The sequence below is a fragment of the Rattus norvegicus genome, chromosome 3 (genome assembly GCF_036323735.1).
Source record: "Rattus norvegicus strain BN/NHsdMcwi chromosome 3, GRCr8, whole genome shotgun sequence".
Lineage (NCBI taxonomy): Eukaryota > Metazoa > Chordata > Mammalia > Rodentia > Muridae > Rattus > Rattus norvegicus.
The window spans coordinates 108,610,629-108,629,060 of NC_086021.1; the positions used below are offsets into that span (position 1 = coordinate 108,610,629).

Below are 18,432 nucleotides of genomic sequence, written 5' to 3' on the forward strand. Positions count from 1 at the left end.
GCATGACAGACAAGGTCAACGGGGCTGTTCGGGCAGCAGCTTGGCTTTTGCTGGACTGTGATTTTGAGATTTTTTTTATTCATACAGGAAAAGACCTTGGTGATAAATTCGGACTGTCTGGTTCCTAGGTCTCTCACTACTTTCCCTACCTGTCCACATGGATGAGTAGGCTCAACTGCTATTGACTTACCTGGTGGTTCAGGACAAACCACTTGGTGGGACAATAAAGAAATATAGGTCTGTCCAGAACATAGGCCAAGACAAAAAATATTTGAGACTTCCTTCACTATGTTTTCCACTTTGGTCTTGAACTCCTAGCTCAAGTGAGCCTTCTATTTCAGCCTCTTGAATAGCTGGGACTCTCCTCCTCCTCCTCCTCCTCTTCCTCCTCCTCCTCCTCCTCCTCTCCCTCCTCCTCCTCTTCTTCCTCCTCTTCCTCCTCTTCCTCCTCCTCTTCCTCCTCCTCCTCTTCCTCCTCTTCCTCCTCTTCCTCCTCCTCTTCCTCCTCCTCCTCTTCCTCCTCTTCCTCCTCTTCCTCCTCCTCCTCCTCTTCCTCCTCCTCCTCCTCTTCCTCCTCTTCCTCCTCCTCCTCCTCCTCTTCCTCCTCTTCCTCCTACCCCTCCTCTTCCTCCTCTTCCTCCTCTTTCTCCTCCTCCTCCTCTTTCTCCTCCTCCTCTTCCTCTTCTCCTTTTTTAGTCTTATTGTTCTGGCTTGGTTTGGGGTATTGAATCCAGGCTCTTGTACATTCTATACTATCTAAACCTAGTTTTGTATTAAACACTTTAAAAAGTCAAAATAGGTTGAACTATTTGGACTACAAATGTTGGTGCCAGTTGAAATTTCTTCCTCCAGGCAGAGCAAACTACATAACATTAGGAGTGGAGAATCCTTAAAAACTTGGATGACATCTACTTTGTTTTCACTCGCTCCAAACAGGATTTACTTATCACAAATGAAACTCCAGGAAGCTCCTTGATTAGGGTACGATAAGGACCACCACTTCTTTCTATAATTTACAATCCAATGTGGCTAGAGGCAGGCAAAGGGCTTCTCTATTAGAAGAACCATTAACTTTCAGTGCCATTTTGTGATCACAGTAAGCCATTTACTTAGGACTAAACACTGGGGCGAGGGAAATGGTCTGAGAACATAGCTGCACGGCCACATCTGAAGAGCCTCTGGAACCCTAGGAGACCCATCTGCCAGGAGAGCAGTGCCTCAGAGATGCCCAGGCAGGGCTGTTATGGAAGCACAGCTACCACGTTGAACACTGAAGATAGAAAGGTTCATGTTGTCCTGCTCCAGCTGAGGAGCATAGAACTGTACTTCTTTAAGTTCAGGAGGCCAGGGTCTATGCTCCTCACTGCAAGTATTACTGCTAGAGCAGTGAACACAAGCACTAAAGGTGCCTGGGCATCTATAGTAGACCAGACCCTGACTCTCCTACTGGGACACACTTCATGAGAGTGAGGTGGGAACTGATGCTATCCCTGTTTCATAGGTGTGTGGATGAAGGTGCCCAGGCATGAGGCTCACCTACGTACTGAAGGTCAAAGACAGGACTTGAAGGTAAGTCTCAACCACGATCTTAACCATCCCCTGTCTTGCCTCCCAGTGGAATGGCCAAGAAGAGCAGGCCCAGAAGACTACAGCACTCCGGCTGGATCACACCTCAGCAGTCAGATTTCCAACCACCCACTCAGAGGAAAACACATCTGCTGCCGGAGATGCAGGGAGCACACGGATGTGCTTACCAGACGGGGCGACCCTCTACTGCCAGGCTGAGTGCTCTGCTTCTCTCACTGTGCCTTCCTGTCTTCTTTCTCCTTCCCAAAAGTCAAAAAAAAAGGCATCCCACTGAGTTATGGTGTGCACAGAGGCAATTACTGTAAGTTATTCTTTCTACAACTTCCCTTCTTTGTGTGTGTATGTATGTACGTACATATGTATGTATGTATGTATACATGTGTGCAATATATATTAAAGTTCTAGAAAATGGTATTCAATGAAAACTTTCTCTGTAGACTTGGAGAAGAAGAATGTGATAAAAATATATTGCATAAAATTCTCAAAGCATAAATACTTAAAATTATTTTTTAAAGGTAAACTTCTCCCTGTCAGGTTCCTGTCCACCTTAATCCTTAATCCTGATCAGTACATGCCATTTCTTTCTTTCTTTCTTTCTTTCTTTCTTTCTTTCTTTCTTTCTTTCTTTCCTTCTTTCCTTCTTTCCTTCTTTCCTTCTTTGTTTCTTTCCTTCTTTCTTTCTTTCTTTCTTTCTTTCTTTCTTTCTCTTCATAACATCATTGAAACAATAGGAGGCTAACGTTTGGGAGCATTGCTCAAGTGTGAGAGCTTGGAGCGCAAGCTGTGAGAACATGTCCCATTAAAGCAGCTCTTAGGACAGCTGCCTTGAGTAGAGTGCATCATGGGGATGAACTTGCTGAGTTTCCTGAAACAACCCAAACCCTAAACTTTTTACAAACTCTTCTGTGACTCCTTGTGACCCAACAAACTTCATGGCCAAGACATTGCTAAACCATGTATTTCATCATCACCTCTCACACACAGGCAAATTTAGAGGAAAGAGTGATGGGCGTGGCATGGGGCTGGACCACAGCGGCACACTGCAGTCTGGCTCTTGTCTAGTCTGTGCCTTTGAACCTCACTGTCCTTATCTGCAAGTTGGAGGTTGATATAAGGATAAAATGATCGTGTCCATCACTGGTTTATAAATTGTGCTTTCAAACAGTTTGGGATGTTCTTTTCAAACAAAGTTAACACAGAAAACTGGTTATTAAATACAATATAAGCAATCGCCATTTAGTACCAAGTCTTTCACTGTTGGCTGAACCTGTCAAGTTCCTATTCAGCACCCTTAGGGTTCTGTGCAGCCTGCTTTGGAAAAAAACAATTGATACAGTAAAAATACATTGGCAAATGTAGGTGGTGGCAGTAATGAAGAAAAGGTTCCCCCTTCTCTGACCCTTAGATCTCTGTTACTTATTGTAATTGGAAAGTTATAGTTATAGTCTCTCTCCCTCTCCCTCTCCCTCTCCCTCTCCCTCTCCCTCTCCCTCTCCCTCTCCCTCTCCCTCTCCCTCTCCCTCTCCCTCTCCCTCTCCCTCTCCCTCTCCTTTTCCCTCTCCCTCTCCTCCTCCCCTCTCTCTCTGTATGCGTGTGTATGTGTGTGTACCATTAGGCTCTTCATAAGGATGAGGAGAATCAACTACACCCAACAATTCAGCTATCCGTATACTGTTATTTCTACAGTCCTGTAAGCATCAGTGTATCTGTTCAATCATCCACTGTTATCCTTGAGTTGTGTGGTGACTCTTTGCCTCCATGTCAGCATTTGAGCAGAGCTAGATATCTGTACCCAGATCTGAAAGTAATCTCAGAAGAAAATCTTTGTATGGTTTAACATAAGCTGTGCATTTGGCATCCTTTATCTGACGCATGGTCAGTGCACAAGTCTTTGACAGCATACAATAAGGGCAATCACTTGTTAATGACAATACTTTGTCTTTTGATGGTAAGTTGGCAGCACATCTTCACACAGCTTCCATGTGTCTGAGTCACACAAGGCACCAGTAATCTATTTGTAAGTTAAGGGAGATGTTATTACTAAACCAGCAAACTGAGAAAGCAAGGAAGCCTGGCCAGTAAAAGTGGTATTATCAGGGGCATTATTCCTGCAATGGTGACTGTAGTTTAAACTTCTAAAACCATGAGAGCCACTGTGGGACATGCACTTCAGAGTTGCCTCACTCAAGAAGAAGTCAAATGTGCTTATTTCTACACCAGCTTCTTCACTTGATGGTTGAGAATACATCTGCGGACATGACTCCCTCCACGTGCCTGAGTGTAGTGACCTTGGTGAATGGAGATTGCTCTTTAGAGGCAGATCCAACTATACTCTCCACAACCTACACCTGCATGTATCATCTACATACCGTATGTATCATCTGTGTCATCATCTCCTCTTCTGTACTACTATTCTTTACCATAGTCGGAGTTGGCATGGGCTTTTTAATCAATGAGATATCACAAGCTGACATCTTGAAGGGATTTGACTTTCTAGTTAACCGTGACTTGGTCAAGATGTAAGTGTATGACAGTTACCCATGCACAGTTAGTCCTGGGCTCAGATACATTAGAATGTGCTCAAGCACTTCCCTGATTCAGGATCTATGCATAGAAGAACCCATCCATTCTAGCCTGTGTTCTGTCACAGGGCTGGTTACCTGCGCTCTGGTACTCTACATCCATTTCATCACATCTTCCCTGCGTGTCTCCCCACCCGGTTCTATCCCAGAATCCTTTCTGCCTCCCAGACGTCCTACCTCTATTTCTTGCCTATCATTGTCTTTTTAGCTGACAGGCGGTGCATCCGCACAGTACACAAGATAATCTCTCTATAAGCACCAAGGGGCAGAAGAAGCCAAGGATTGATACACACCACGGGCATTACCAGGACAGGTATTGTCCTACTGGAGAACTTTGGAAAACAGTTGAAAATGTATTTCTTGGATTATCTCAACCAAGTATGGGTTGTCCAGTCGTTGGCTGAGGTGATGCAGATGGTAGAATTAATTACTGAACATGCAGAGAGAGTTGAGAACAGTAACTAAATTTGAGCAAGGCAAAAACGTTAAAAGTCGGGGCCATTTCCTAATTCATTGTTTCACGTTAGACTCATGTAAAGATGTGGCCGATTAGCATAGCTCTCTCTAGTAAGAGTCCTAGGGAAGTCGTGCACAAATGTAGCACTGGTGTGTCGTTCCCGGTCTTAGAGGAATACCTCTGCTGGCATGGAGCAGGGGTCGGGCGCAGATGTCTTAACTTGTTTTGACAAGCCTAAGAAGGGAAGGCTCCTTGCTTGCTCCTTGGCACAGTTGCTAAGCTGTGCTAGGTTAAAGTTTGAGTTACCTTAATGATTTTACTGAAAGCACAATGAAAAGTTGAAGTCTGTTACCTTTAAAATGGTTGTAAGATATAACACACTCAGAAAAATGACTTAGTTTAGCCTGTTTCTATTTTCTGGTCTGAGGAGACATGAGCTCTCCTCATGTAGGGTAGGGTGAGTGGACATAACTGTTTCCCATGGTTTATTAAGTTTTGGTTTTTTTACAGTGAGACCTTCGAGTGTGTGTGTGTGTGTGTGTGTGTGTGTGTGTGTGTGTGTGTGTGTTTTCCTTTATTACAGTTTTTAATGGAAGGTAGTATTGGAATTCTGGGATGATATCTCCTTTCTTCTCTCTGCATTAAAGCCAATTAAGGCACAGACCTAAAATTAAAATATCAGCTTAAGTGTAACAAAAGATTAGAAATAATCCATGTTCATTGATAAGGGGCTGATTAAATAAACTTTCATATAGCCACAAAATAGGATGCTATCAGGCATTAGAGAAGGAGTCTGTTCTCCCAGATTATTGATCTTGAAAAGATGCTGAGAGAGTGGGCAGGAGGGAGGGAGGATACACACTTCAACAGGTTACACATACAATAAAACCTAAAAGGAAATGCATGACAGCGCTGTTGTGGTTTGAGTAAGAATGGCCCACTTATATATTCATATATTTGAATGCTTAATCACCAGGGAGTAGAACTCTTTGAAAGGATTAGAAGAAATAGGAGGTGTGGCTTTGTTGAAGAAGTATGTCACTGGGGCTTAAGGGATTAATCCCAGAAGGGTTCAAAAGTCCAAGCAGGCCCAGTCCTCTCACTCTCCCTCTCCCTCTCTCTTCCCCTCCCTCCCCCTCCCCCTTTCCTCTCTGCCTACTCAGGATGTAGCTCTCAGCTACTGCTTCTGTACCATGCCTGTCTGATTTCTGCCATGATGATAATGGACTAAGCCTCTGAAACTGTAAGCCAGCCCCTAGTCATATGCTTTCATAAAAGTTTTCTTGGTCATGGTGTTTCTTCATAGCAATGGAAGGAAAGAAGGAAGGAAGGAAGGAAGGAGGGAGGGAGGGAGGGAGGGAGGGAAGGAAGGAAGGAAGGAAGGAAGGAAGGAAGGAAGACCAACCTTTGTGGTCTTAAAAGAAAACAAGCATTGGACTGGAGAGATGGCTTAATGGATGAAAGTTTTGCTGTGCACAAGCATAAGGACCAGAATCTGGATCTCCAGAACCCATGTGAAGATGACAGTATGAATCTATGATCCCAGTTTCTCTATGGCAAGATAGAACGTAAGACAGGAGAAGCCTTAGAACCTCCCAGAGGGTGTAGCATACCATGTACGTGCCTCATGGTGTGGAAGGTCAAAGGCTGTCCTCTGACTTCCACAACTATGGCATGGAAAAAAATTATTCACAAAAGCAGTATAAGATTTCCCCATCTCTCTCTCTCTCTCTCTCTCTCTCTCTCTCTCTCTCTCTCTCTCTCTCTCTCTCACACACACACACACACACACACACACACACACACACACACACACCAAAAAGAAGTACTACTCCTTGCTTGAAGGTCTGTAGATGGGCTAGGACAATCCTTCTACCTGTTGAGCTCAGTTCTGCTTCCTATAACTGATTCTGGTGTCTAGGGAGAAAGAGCTGCAGCCGTAGCAGAATATTCTTTCCTTGTCCGGTATTGGAACACATGGCCAAGCAAACTGTAGAAGCAATACTTAGCCTCTGTCATATGCTATCACATTCCCCCACTCACAAAACAAGTCTAAGGACCTGTCCAAGCTTCAGACTGTCCCACGGTGCAGAACATGAATGGAGATTTTCTGGCTGACACATCTGTCTCTCATGCCTGGTAAGCATGTGCTTCCCCGAGAGAAGATGAGGTATGCCTTTCCTGAGTCCTTCAACCCTAATCACCAGTTAATTTTCCCAATCAAGCCTGCAAGCTGCCACAGACCCAGCACCCTGATGAGACTTCTGGGAAACTTGAGAGAGTGAAGTAACCGCATCCCAGTCTGGAGATCCCCAAGGAGGAATTGATTATTCAGCTGATACAGGAATAGTTAAAAAGCACTTTGCTCCTATGATTTACCCAAACCAAGTCTTCAACACCCTGTTTCATAGAGATTGCAGGCTCTGCATCCTAGTTGTTAGCTTTCTCAGCATCATGACCTAAGAAGAACTGAAGGGAGGAAGGCTCACATTCATTTCAGCCCATAGACACTTGCACCCGTGCACTTGGGCACTTCATGATAGGCAGAAAACAGCTCATGGGAGATATGAACTACATTGAGAGACAGGCCCTGTGCCTAACAGTAGATGGCTAACACAAAGCTAATTCAATCTTAAACTGCTTTTGTGAGTATTCTTTCTTATTGTCCTTTTGTTTGTATATTACATTGATTTTGTTTTTATGGTATGTGTGTGTGTTTCTTGTGGTGTTTGTTTTATTCTGTTTGGTTTGTTTGTTTGTTTGTTTGGTTGGTTGGTTGGTTGGTTGGTTGGTTGATGTTTTTAAACAGAGAACGGGTGAGGAGTTGGGTGGGTGAAGAGGTACAGAGGATGTGGGAGGAGTTAGGGGAGAGGAAACTGATCAGAATACAGTGTGTTTAAATTAAAAACAGATTTTTAAAAAGGATTAGTACAGATTAGTACAGCCTTTTTTTCTTTTAAAGAAAGAAACACCCTTTTCGTCGTGCTTTACTTGTAGTTAAAGGCACCCGCAGCCACTCACTAGTAGCATGATTCTGGTTAGTCACCTAATGCCCCTCACTCTACTTTTGCATTAGCACCTGTGTCACAGAACTGCTGTGAGGGGCAGATGGCATCGCGGAGGAAGTCTTTTCGACCTGACAGGGTCTGGCATCTGTGCAGAGTGCAGTGCCCCACGGGTAAGATTTGTATTACAGGAAATTTGGGAACTTTCAAGTAAGGAAATACAGACCAGAGAGAGCGGCTGCCTTTCCCCCATCTTTAGTTTGTCACCCCCTAGCGGCTGCTTCTAGAACTCATTCTACAACTGACTCTTCAAGTTGGGAATCAGTTTGCACCAATGAGGGCTCCTAAACACTAACAGCTACCAAACCTGCCATCTATGGGGACCAGGAGGAAGATGGGGGGCTTTTATTTTAAAGCACTACACAAATTTCTGCGCGTTCCATTTTTATATGAAAAAAGTACAAGAAAGGGGAAAGAAAGCCTACAGGTTCCCCTGCCCTAAGGAACCACCGTGATGTGATCTTCCAACAGTTTAGTACTGGCTGCTAAACTGAAGAGGAAGAAGAAGGAAACTGACAAACAGCCAGGTTCCCATCAGTAGCCTCCTATACCACTCTTTGAGAAGAAACTGGTGAAGTTTTTACAGGGAAGGGCACTGTAACTTTGTACAACTGTTGGAAAGAATAATACACCCATCCTTTGGATAGGCAATCCTGCTTGGAGGGAGGGACAAAAATAAGGACAAAGTATAATGTCAAATATTTATGAAAAGTCTACAGTGCGACCCATTACTTGTATGATAACTTAATAAAATTAATCTTAAAATGTGCTTACTGAACCCTGGGCCCGGGAGAGTTGTATACACCGCTTACAGACTGCTAGGACGCTTTCTGTATATCTTATGTCTGTCCTTCGGGGAAAGCAACCATTTTTTAAAAATAATAGTTTTGTGGAGGTATAATTCGCTTGATGCCCTGGTCTGCCAGGGTTCTAAAACTGTCACCATCAACTGAAAGCAAAGGTGACTCCCCTGGAGCTGGAGTTACAGGAAGTCATAAGTTGCCTCAAACTTGCACTTGGACTCAAATGCTGGCCCTCTGGCAGAACAGAACACAAAACCACTGAGCAATCTCTCCACCTTTGCTCATGAAACTTTAGAACAACATTTGTCTGGAGGGTTTATCAAAGGATGGGGAAGGTCCCGTGGAACGAGCTTCAAGGAGACACATTGCTAGTGAAAAGGCAGTCACAGAACCACACGTGCTCCTTGAATGTGTTCACTTTAGTGGGTGTATCAGTTGGAAGACTGTATACCCGACTGTCACAATGTACCTCCATGGGCACAGGCACACATGTTGGGAACATGCACACACACAGAGACACACGGACACACAGACACACGGGGGTGTCACTTGCACACATGAGTAAAAATAAAATCTTAAAATTAAATTAAAATTTTGCCATCTTGTATTGGCTGTATCACAAATTCTTCACCCAGTGTGTGGCTTAGAATAGTTCCTAACCAAATATTTGTTGTTTAATAAACGGTCTCTTCTGAGAAAGGCATGGGGGAGGGGACTGTACAGAGGAGTTGGTTTTTGACTCTGGAGACTGCGTCCTTTATGCACAAACCCACATAGTGCTTACTTGCCTTCTCTCTCTCTCTCTCTCTCTCTCTCTCTCTCTCTCTCTCCCTCACTCCCTCCCTCCTTCCCTCCCCCCTCTCTCTGATACAGAAAAATAATCAGGAGTTACTTTGGCCTTAAAAAAAGAAAAGAATTGTAAAAGGAGATCCTCAGAGACAGTCGATGTGAAACAGAAGAGTGGCCTCACTGGCATTCAAGGGTGCTACTAATTCTTCCAGACTATGGGGATCTACAGGTCAAATGGGTGCATTTCGCTCCTAGTACAGCTCTATATCTAGAGGCTGCTCGTTTGCCGGGGAAGAATTCTACCAACTGGAACACCCACTGGATCAATAAACCACTCTCGGAAGAAACAGGAATCCAATGTCAAGAAACTAGCACTGAATCTTGTTTTCATGCCCGAGAAGATCCTACAGATCAATAAGCATTAGAAGACATGGCCACGTTCTTTTCTTTCTATCGTTTTTTTCAATATTTGCTTAATTTCTCATCCCCGTTAAGCATTCTGAAGAGGCCCATGGATCAAGGGCTTCTAGTGAGCACACACAGACGTGTGATTGTGTCATCGAAGGCTAAGGCTTGCTATGTTGAGAGCCTATTAAGAGAAGGGACCAGGAACCGTGGTTTGACGGAGGGTGCAGGGATGACCCACATACTACAGCAGCTGCAGATTACAGGGCTCAAAGAGCACAAATGACAAGTTGCACTGAAAATGACGGCACACAGAGGCCAGGAATGTGAGTTGGCTGCACGACAACCCACCCCACAGTGGAAGCAGACACTCCGGGTCTGTTAGTGCTTTCCTAAGTTTTCGGTGTAGAACATTTCCACGCTCCCTTATGCTGTTTCACTTCTCAGGCTCGTGCAAGGCAAGCTCAGGTTTTCAGTAGGGAGCAAATTGACCTCTTTTTTGACTTCCCCTCAAATAACAGCTCAGTCACAAATAACTGTCGAGATTGATCCCCTCCCCTTTGTCGTCATCTCCACTGTTACTACCCTAGTTCAAGGCTCCACTGGACCTACATAGCTGTTCCACAAGAATGCTTCTTGCCTGAACTTGTTGACCAAGTGCTCATGTGGAAAGCTAAGTGGACTTGAGTAGCCCTGTGGTGTGGTGGTCAGGGGAGCATAGGCCTTGAAGTCCGGCTGCCGCAGTTTGAATCCTGTGTCCTTTAGATCCATGGTGACCTTGGCATGTTAATTGATCCTTTTGAGCTTGGTTTGCTCAGAAGAAAAAGCTAATGTGTACATGGTAAGGGCGAAGCCAAGACTAAATGACGTAGTACAGATTAAGTGTTTGGAACAGGAGCTATTGTTAAGCTGGCCTCTTTCAGAAACACACCGCTCCTCTTTACAATGTGTTGAGAAGAAAGTCCAGATGACTCCCTCCAACATGCACACACACTCACGTGCATGCACACACACACAGACACACACTGATGTGCGCACACACACACACACACACGGGAACACTTGGCCTAGTAACTGTGCTTTCCATTGTTCAAATAGAAAACCCTGGGCTTTCTTTCTATTTGTTCCTCCCTCAGCTGATCTCATTGGCAGCCACGCTCTGTCCTAACTCCTTTGGTTTTGTTTCTGCCTCTCACCCCCTTTGCTCATCCTTCATGGCCTTGACCTCTCATTTTTTGGTATGTTCCTTCTTTGCCTCAGGTTGACCTTTCCAAAAAAGAAATCCATTCAGTTTGGAGGTTTTGTTTTTTCTGTTTGAAGCCATCTATGTTCACACACTATGTTCACAACCTCCGGTATTAACCTGGTGGCTTCCATGTTCTCCCTGCTTCCTCTTATAAACCCTGCTGTCCGCTGAGGCACACCATGTATCTCTGTGCCCCATTTCCTATCGCCTGAGATGCCCTCCTTTCTGCACCAACATTTCTTCACCTGAAAACCCAGAGGCTAGCTCGTACTCCATTAGCCAACGACCTGCCCTTTCCTGGTGAGGGTTCACAAAAGTCTCTGACATGATAAGAGCTAAACAGCTACTGGATAGACAGACAGAAAATGCATCCTCTCCCCCTTCCCCATCCCTGCCAGCCTGTCTAGGTCCTGTCACTTGGATCTCAGCTTCACCTCAGCCCAACCCAGCCCCATATTGCCATTAGATGATCCCCAGGGCATAAAGTTTCCAAATGGCTGCCATAGTCATTCATGGTTTCCATTTCCTAAAGAGACAGGGGCAAGAAGATTCTAGTAATTTTTTTACTTCCCAAGTGCTGCCTCCTTCCCAGTCCCCCCTTGAAGAGTTCCCCCCCCCCAGTCCCTGAGAGGGTGTACCTTCTGTTATCCTCCCTACCCTGGACATCAAGTCTCTACAGGATTAGGTACATCTTCAGTCACTGAGGTCAGACAAGGCAGCCCTCTGTGCCTGTACATATGTGCCAGGGGCCTCCGACCAGCCAGTGCATGATATTTGGTTGGTAGCTCAGTCTTTGAGAGCTCCCAAGGGTCCTTAGTTGACACTGTTGGTCATCCTGCATGCTTGCCATCCCCTTCCATCAATGCAGGTGACTTTAGCAGAAATGCCCAACAGTGGGGACACAGAATCTGAAGAGACCACCTCTAGTGGCCAGAAACGATGCTCAGGGAGGAATAGGGACCTGAATCCACCAAAAAGACTCTTGACCCAAAATTACTCCTGTCTAAAAGAAATACAGGGACAAAAATGGAGCTGAGGCTGCAGCACTAGATGACCAGTGAAAGGCCCAATGTAGGATCCATCTCATGGGCAAGCACCAACTCCTGATTCTATTAGTGAGGTACCACCCAGCAGCTGACTGAGACAGATACAGATACCCACAGCCAAACCACACCAGTCAGATGGAGGTCAGGGATCCCTGTGGAAGAGTCTTTTTATTTTTTAAAAAGATAGGATTTTTGTTCAGTGGGATTTTTGTTTTTTAAAGTATCATTTTTAAGCGAAGAATTTTATACCTTGAGGGCCTCTAGGCAATGACCTTCTAAGAAACTGTGTGATGGCATGGCCTCTCTGCCTCCTTTAGGGTCCTGAGTGAATGTCACTGCTTTTATGTGCTTCAAAGAGACACTCCACTCCTGCTTATTATCCCACCTTTTAACTTACACTGTGGAGAGAAAAGGGTTTTCAAAAACCAAAGACATCTCCTTGGAACAAGAAACTCATCTTGCATTGTACCAGAGGACCCTCCTGATGCACCTGTCACGATTGTCACCAGCCCTACATCACAGGCAGTAATGACCTTTATCTTTAGAATGTACAGCAAAGGAGGACATTTATGCAGTGCACCAGAACTGTGACAGGCACAAAAAGAAGGGAAAAAAAGCGTAAAGAATCCCAGATGCTGACAGGTCAGAGGAGGGTAGATGGATGGGAGCTAAATCTGGACTCTTCCCGTCCCTCCTCCACTTAGCAGAACACCCGTCTTGGGTGAATTCTTTAACCTTTCCTAGCTCCAGGTGCGTCTCCCATCTGTGGATAATAATATCCTAGGGTTCTTTGTGAAAGCAAAATGAGGTGTTGTTTGGGTAGCAGGATGTAAAAGCTATTTTGGTCCCAGTTTGAACTGAATAGCCAGCACATTCCAAACCGAGCTGTGAAGGTGGGGTGCAGGGGAAAGGACAGCAGAGACACGAATCTTGTTTCCTCTTTCTACTGTGACCTCCAGCACACGGGGGACGCTGGACAAGGGAAACTGCCAGAGTGAACAGGAGGAGTTGGGAGAAAGCAAGGAATATGTTTCCAGATCCAACCATCCACTCTTTGCTCCCAGAGAATGGCTTCAGAGGAGCACAGTGGCCGGGAGCCAAGACGTTACTGAGGGGTGAGGCCTGATCATGCTTTAGAAACCCAAAGTAAGGAAAGACCAGAGAGAAGGTGACCCTCTGGGATGATGGGGAGTAGTAGGATTTCGGCTTGCTAGGGTAGTTGAAATTATTTTCCAAAAGTCTGAGATATGCCACAGGTAACCTGTGGACCTGTGGTAGTTTCTTCTTTATTTGACTTTGTTTGCTTGAGACAGGATCACACCATTGCCTAGGCTGGCCTTCGGTCCACAGCAATCACCCTGCCTCACCCTCTCGAGTGCTTTGAGGATAGTAGAAACTCTTCTACACAAGGAAGCTGTTAATGCCTTCTAGATGATGAACGTGTGTCTTCCTGCTTTACAAGTTGCAGCCTCTGTCCCCAGTGCCTCAGGGTATGGCTGTATATCAAAACGGGACTTCTAAAACGCTGGTTGTGGGCCAAAAGGATAGTTCAGTGGGCAATCATATTCCTGCCAGTCCAGATGACCTGACTCTGATCCTAGTAACTCACCCGATAAAAAAAGAAAACTAACTCCCACCAGTTGTCTGCTGGTCTCCACATATGCACCGTGGCACACATGGAACAAACACGCATGCTAAATTAACATTTAAAATTTTAATTATGTTAAATTACAAGGTCCTTAGTAGTAGAAGTAGTAGATCAATGGTTCTAAACCTTCCTAATGCTGCAACCCTTTAATACAGTTCCTCATGTTGTGGTGATCCCCGAACCATAACTTTTTGGTTGCTACTATATGAATTGTACTGTAAATATCTGTGTTTTCCAGTGATCATAGGTGACACCCATGAAAAGGACACTTGACACCCCCACCCCCACCCCAGGAGTGTTGTGACCCACAGGTTGAGAACTGCTGGTGTAGATACTAAACCAGTGTGCATCAGGGATGTGCACACACAAAAGAAAGGCAATAGGAGAATACAGCAGGAAGGCAGGCATCTGCAAGGCAGGGAGAAGGGCCTTGGTCTTGAACTTCTAGTCTCTAAAGCCCCGTGTCTGTGGTATGTTTATGACAGAACCTCCTGATCCTGAAAGGAAGAGAAAGATTTAGGCAGTCACTTCCTGGAGAGTTTAGAGATCCTCAAAGTTCGTGAAGGTGGACACTCTCTGAAATGTCCACAGTTGTGCTAAGAGATAGAGCCTACAGTCCAGCCAGTGTGACTGTCTAGAGCTTTAGTGTCCTCTAAAGACCATATACTAAAGACTCAGCCACCAGCCTCAGGTAATATTGGAATTGGGATGGAGGCTTTGAGATGTTGGGCCTTTCGGGGACATTGGGTCATCAGAATTGTTCCCTCAATGGGGATTCTGGACCTTAGCTCCCTGTCTTGCTATGGATGGCTTTAACGTCAATGCACCACACATTAGAACCACCTAAAGTAAGGAGCCTAACCTAGAGAACTATCCTGATAGCCTTGATGAAGCTGAGAAGACCCACTGATAAAATGGTATTTCAGAAGGAAGATTGAATTGCCTTTTGCTAGATAGATGGACCTTGCCTTTAGCCTCCGGTTGATTTGTCCTGTTGTTCAGGCTGCTGCTGATTCCTTCTCTAGCAGCAGAACCAGCCGTTCCCAAGCTTTCAGCCTGGCATAGGGACCAGATGAAAATTCCGGACTCCCAGCGCCAGATTAAAACTAGTGAGGCACCCACCATGTAGAATAAGAAACTACCTGGTGAGAGACAGCTGTTGTGGGACTACTTGGACTGAGGCACCGGTCTCAAGCGTCTGCTCCATTTCCCCAAATTCTGGAAATTAGACAAAAACCAGCATTCCTCAGGAATTGGTGAAGCTGGTTCCCCTCTACCAAAAGGAGTCATTTTCCTAAGTGGCAGAAGGGATAAATGGCTACCTGTGGTACCTATTACCATATCAAAGCTCATGCTGGCCTCCAGGCGTCCTCAGTAGCAAAAGTACCTATAACACATTTCAGAGTCCACACTAGCTAGCACCCTAGCTCTTCCCACCTCCTCCCCTGGCCTAACCTTCTCCAGCTCAGGGGTGTTCATCTTCACCCTGCTATCCTTCTGCTATCCTGGCTAAGCTCTCTCTTTTGTCTGCAGCTCTTTATGCCTTCCTTGCTCACTCTCCCCTCTCCCACACTGTCTCTTCCCCCTTTCCCTTTCTGCTCTGCTCCTGATTTCTTGGGGCCAGGTCTAGACTGATAACCAGGTTGAGTCTACTATTTTCTCACTCTGATTTGGACACTTCCGGATGCCTCTGGCTATTCTCTCTCTCTCTCTCTCTTCTCTCCTCTCCACCTACAGTAACAATCTTCCCCTTAACCATATGATGGAGTGGTTATATTAAGATATATACATCAAGGAACTGGTAACTACCAGGTTCTCAGTGACTCAAGTGTGATTTGGCTGTTGTTATTTTCAAGCTGACTTAACAAATTCTGATATATATTCTGTACACACACACACACACACACACACACACACACACACACCACAGAGCACAGAGACACATGCACTAACACACATATGCCCTTGGTTATTTTCCTCCAGGGAACCCCAACTAAACATCTCCTCTCTTTGCTCCCCAGCTGCTGTGAAGTGAACACATTTCTCCTGGCCTGTGATTCTGCCATGAGGTCCCCCATGAAAGCATGAGCCAAAATGAAACTTTGATCCTTAAAAGTTGATTTCTTCAGGTATTTTGCAAAAGTGATAAGAAGTTAACTAAGACACGATAGTATGAGCCAAGTAGAAACTTTAGTGGCTTTTTTGCTTCCCCTCTGCCCTCCCAAGAGTCAGATAAAAGCATACCATTGATTCCATGGGAGGCTGTGGGGAGGTTTCCACCCCAGGTGGTGTTGGAAGTCTGGCATCCCCAAGGACTGGGTGTATCAGTTTTTTAAATCGACACAATGTTAAAAAGTATATGTAGCTGGGAAACATTTGGTTCCTGAAAGTTATCCAGGAGAAGTACAGAGTTGCTTTAACTTTTATTCTAGGACAAGTGTGAGGACCTACAAAAATTAGAGTACTAAACACAAATAGTTGTCTTACTGAATATACTTCACAAGTCCTGTTTGTTTAATATATAAGAGAAGTTATTGTCTGACGTATACATAGGCACCTTGGTCCATTTATAACCAAGCAAGAGGCAGTATTCAGTGAGTAGTCATTACCATTCAAAATTCCCTCCCTGTCACCATGGGGGAATCCCATCCTCCTCAGGCAAGACAATGTTGATGGCAGCAGACCAGTCATTAACAGTTGTTCACTCCTCCAGCTGACATTTCAGGTACAGAAATTCTGTAAAGCCAAGGAGTGAACACCACCTCTAAATACACCAGTTCATAAAGCAAACACTACCTACCATCCAGTAGGCAACTGGGCAAGCCACAAATTCACATAATGCTTCAATGAGAACTGAGTCCAAATCTGGCTTCCTGGTTTAACGGCCGTGTGACCCTAAATGATTTCATGTCTCTGTGCCTCTGACTTCCTTATCTATTAAATCGGGGTAATAAAGTATCCACTTGACTAGGTTATCCTCTAGAATAGACGAGGAAATAGATGCAAAACTACTTAAGACAACCAGGGCAAATGATTCAGTAGACAGACTTAGCATTATATCACATGATTTCTTAGAGGGAATCCGGTGATGAGCTCAGTTTATTGGTAGCATGAGGAACTCCTGATGGAGAACAGATTCTAAACCCAGACTTCCTGTTATGCAAGAATGGGAAACATGACTGAATACACGTTTGCTATTATTGCTGTTAACATTGTGAAGCACTACAGTAATGTCTATATGGATACAGTGCACACAGTAAGAGCTTAATAGTAACAACTGCCATCTAGAAAAGGTTGCTTCAATAATCCTGAAGGTTCTGGTCACTCGGAGGTCTCAGAGGCATCTACTCCTGTTGGTAAATTGTTGGTAAAAGATCACCGGAATCTTCTCAGGTTCCGTTCTTCCTAGATACTGTAACCTGTTGTTTATCACTTGAGGCTTGAGTGTCCCCTCTCCCCCTTTGGGGATGAACGTTTCAGTTTGGAAACAATGTTACCATCAGGTAGAACATGCCATACAACAGGTCAAAACACCCTCACACACAATATGAAAGGAACAAACCCTTAAAAACATGTTTTAAAAGGCATAGCTGTACCTTACCATTAACAGAGGATTGAATTTAGGGTCCCCAAGGACATCGGAATCTGAAAATGCACAGAACCTTAATTTTTAAAGTGACACAGCCACTTTCAATAAATTATGCACACCTTCCCACATACTTTAAGTCATCATTAGATTACCACCACTGTCGGGTACAACATAGAGATTCTGTAACTATTTATTAGCCTGTGTTGTTTAGAAAAAAAAAAGGATAAGGAAAAATGTCTGGTTATGCTCAGGTTAAATGAAATTTAAATAATATTTTTTTATCCCATGCTGGTAACATTCTCAGATATGAAACCCATGGATATAGCAGGCTGTCTCTGCTTCTCGTTTGTCAGGCTGCCAAACTTGACCACAGTTGCCCTTCCCTGTGTGAGCAAGAGGTGTCTCTCAAGTTAGGAGGGTGTCTCAAACCCAGAATCCCATCTTCCTTGGGCTACTCCCTCAGCCATTGCCTGTAGTGTCTCTACCCTAGGCTCTCAGTCTCTCTCTCCAGGCTACCTCTCTTGTTCCTTCCTCCAGTGTGACTCCTACCTTTCCCAGGAGAGGTGAAGTGTCCTGTCCTTCCAGCCTTCTGAGGTGGTGACACTTTGACAGTAGGCCCCACTCACCACTCACTGACTCTGAAAACTAATGGGAACGAAAACAGAATCTGAAAGGCCGCCTCTACCAGCAGGAAATCATTGTTTCGCCAATCCCAGAGCTGATAAACAAGTGTAACATTGGAGACAGGAGGATACAGTGCTATTCAAGGCTAATGTCACAGCCGCTGCTCTGTGTGCATGAAAGAGACAAAGGGGGCCTGTGTACAAACATAGGGACAATGCTGTTGTATTACCAGCTGCTTCTGTTACTCTTGGGGACAGCGGATGAGAAATGAGGCCATGGTGTCTTTCTTGGTTTGATGTGCTCTGAACTTAACCAATTTTAGCAACCAGGCCATTTAGGGTGTGGACAAGACCCAAGCACACTTAGTTCACGGTTTCTATAGGGGGAAGCATGGGTCATCACCCCAAAATGATCTACTGCTTACAAGTCATTTCCAATACATGCTAAATCTCCAGTGTCCCTCTCCCCTTCCCTTATCACCTTTAGAGTCAGAGAGAACCGTGGTCATCTTTCCACAATGCTTGGTTTTCACAGACACCAAGCTCCTATCCGATTTTCTGACTTACAGTATTCTGTGGCTAGCTTCCACAC

The 18,432-nt window shown here is 44.9% G+C and overlaps 1 protein-coding gene across 1 annotated transcript in view; it reads right to left on the reverse strand.

Annotated features, from left to right (window-relative positions):
- The window catches only part of Prr5l (proline rich 5 like), a 170,446-nt gene extending 152,522 nt beyond the window's left edge, over positions 1-17,924 (reverse strand). Inside the window, exon 1 of the mRNA XM_017591900.3 lies at positions 17,767-17,924. The gene's annotated coding sequence lies outside the window, so the exon portion shown is untranslated. The remainder of the gene's footprint in view (positions 1-17,766) is intronic.
- Between the last annotated feature and the right edge of the window lie 508 nt (positions 17,925-18,432).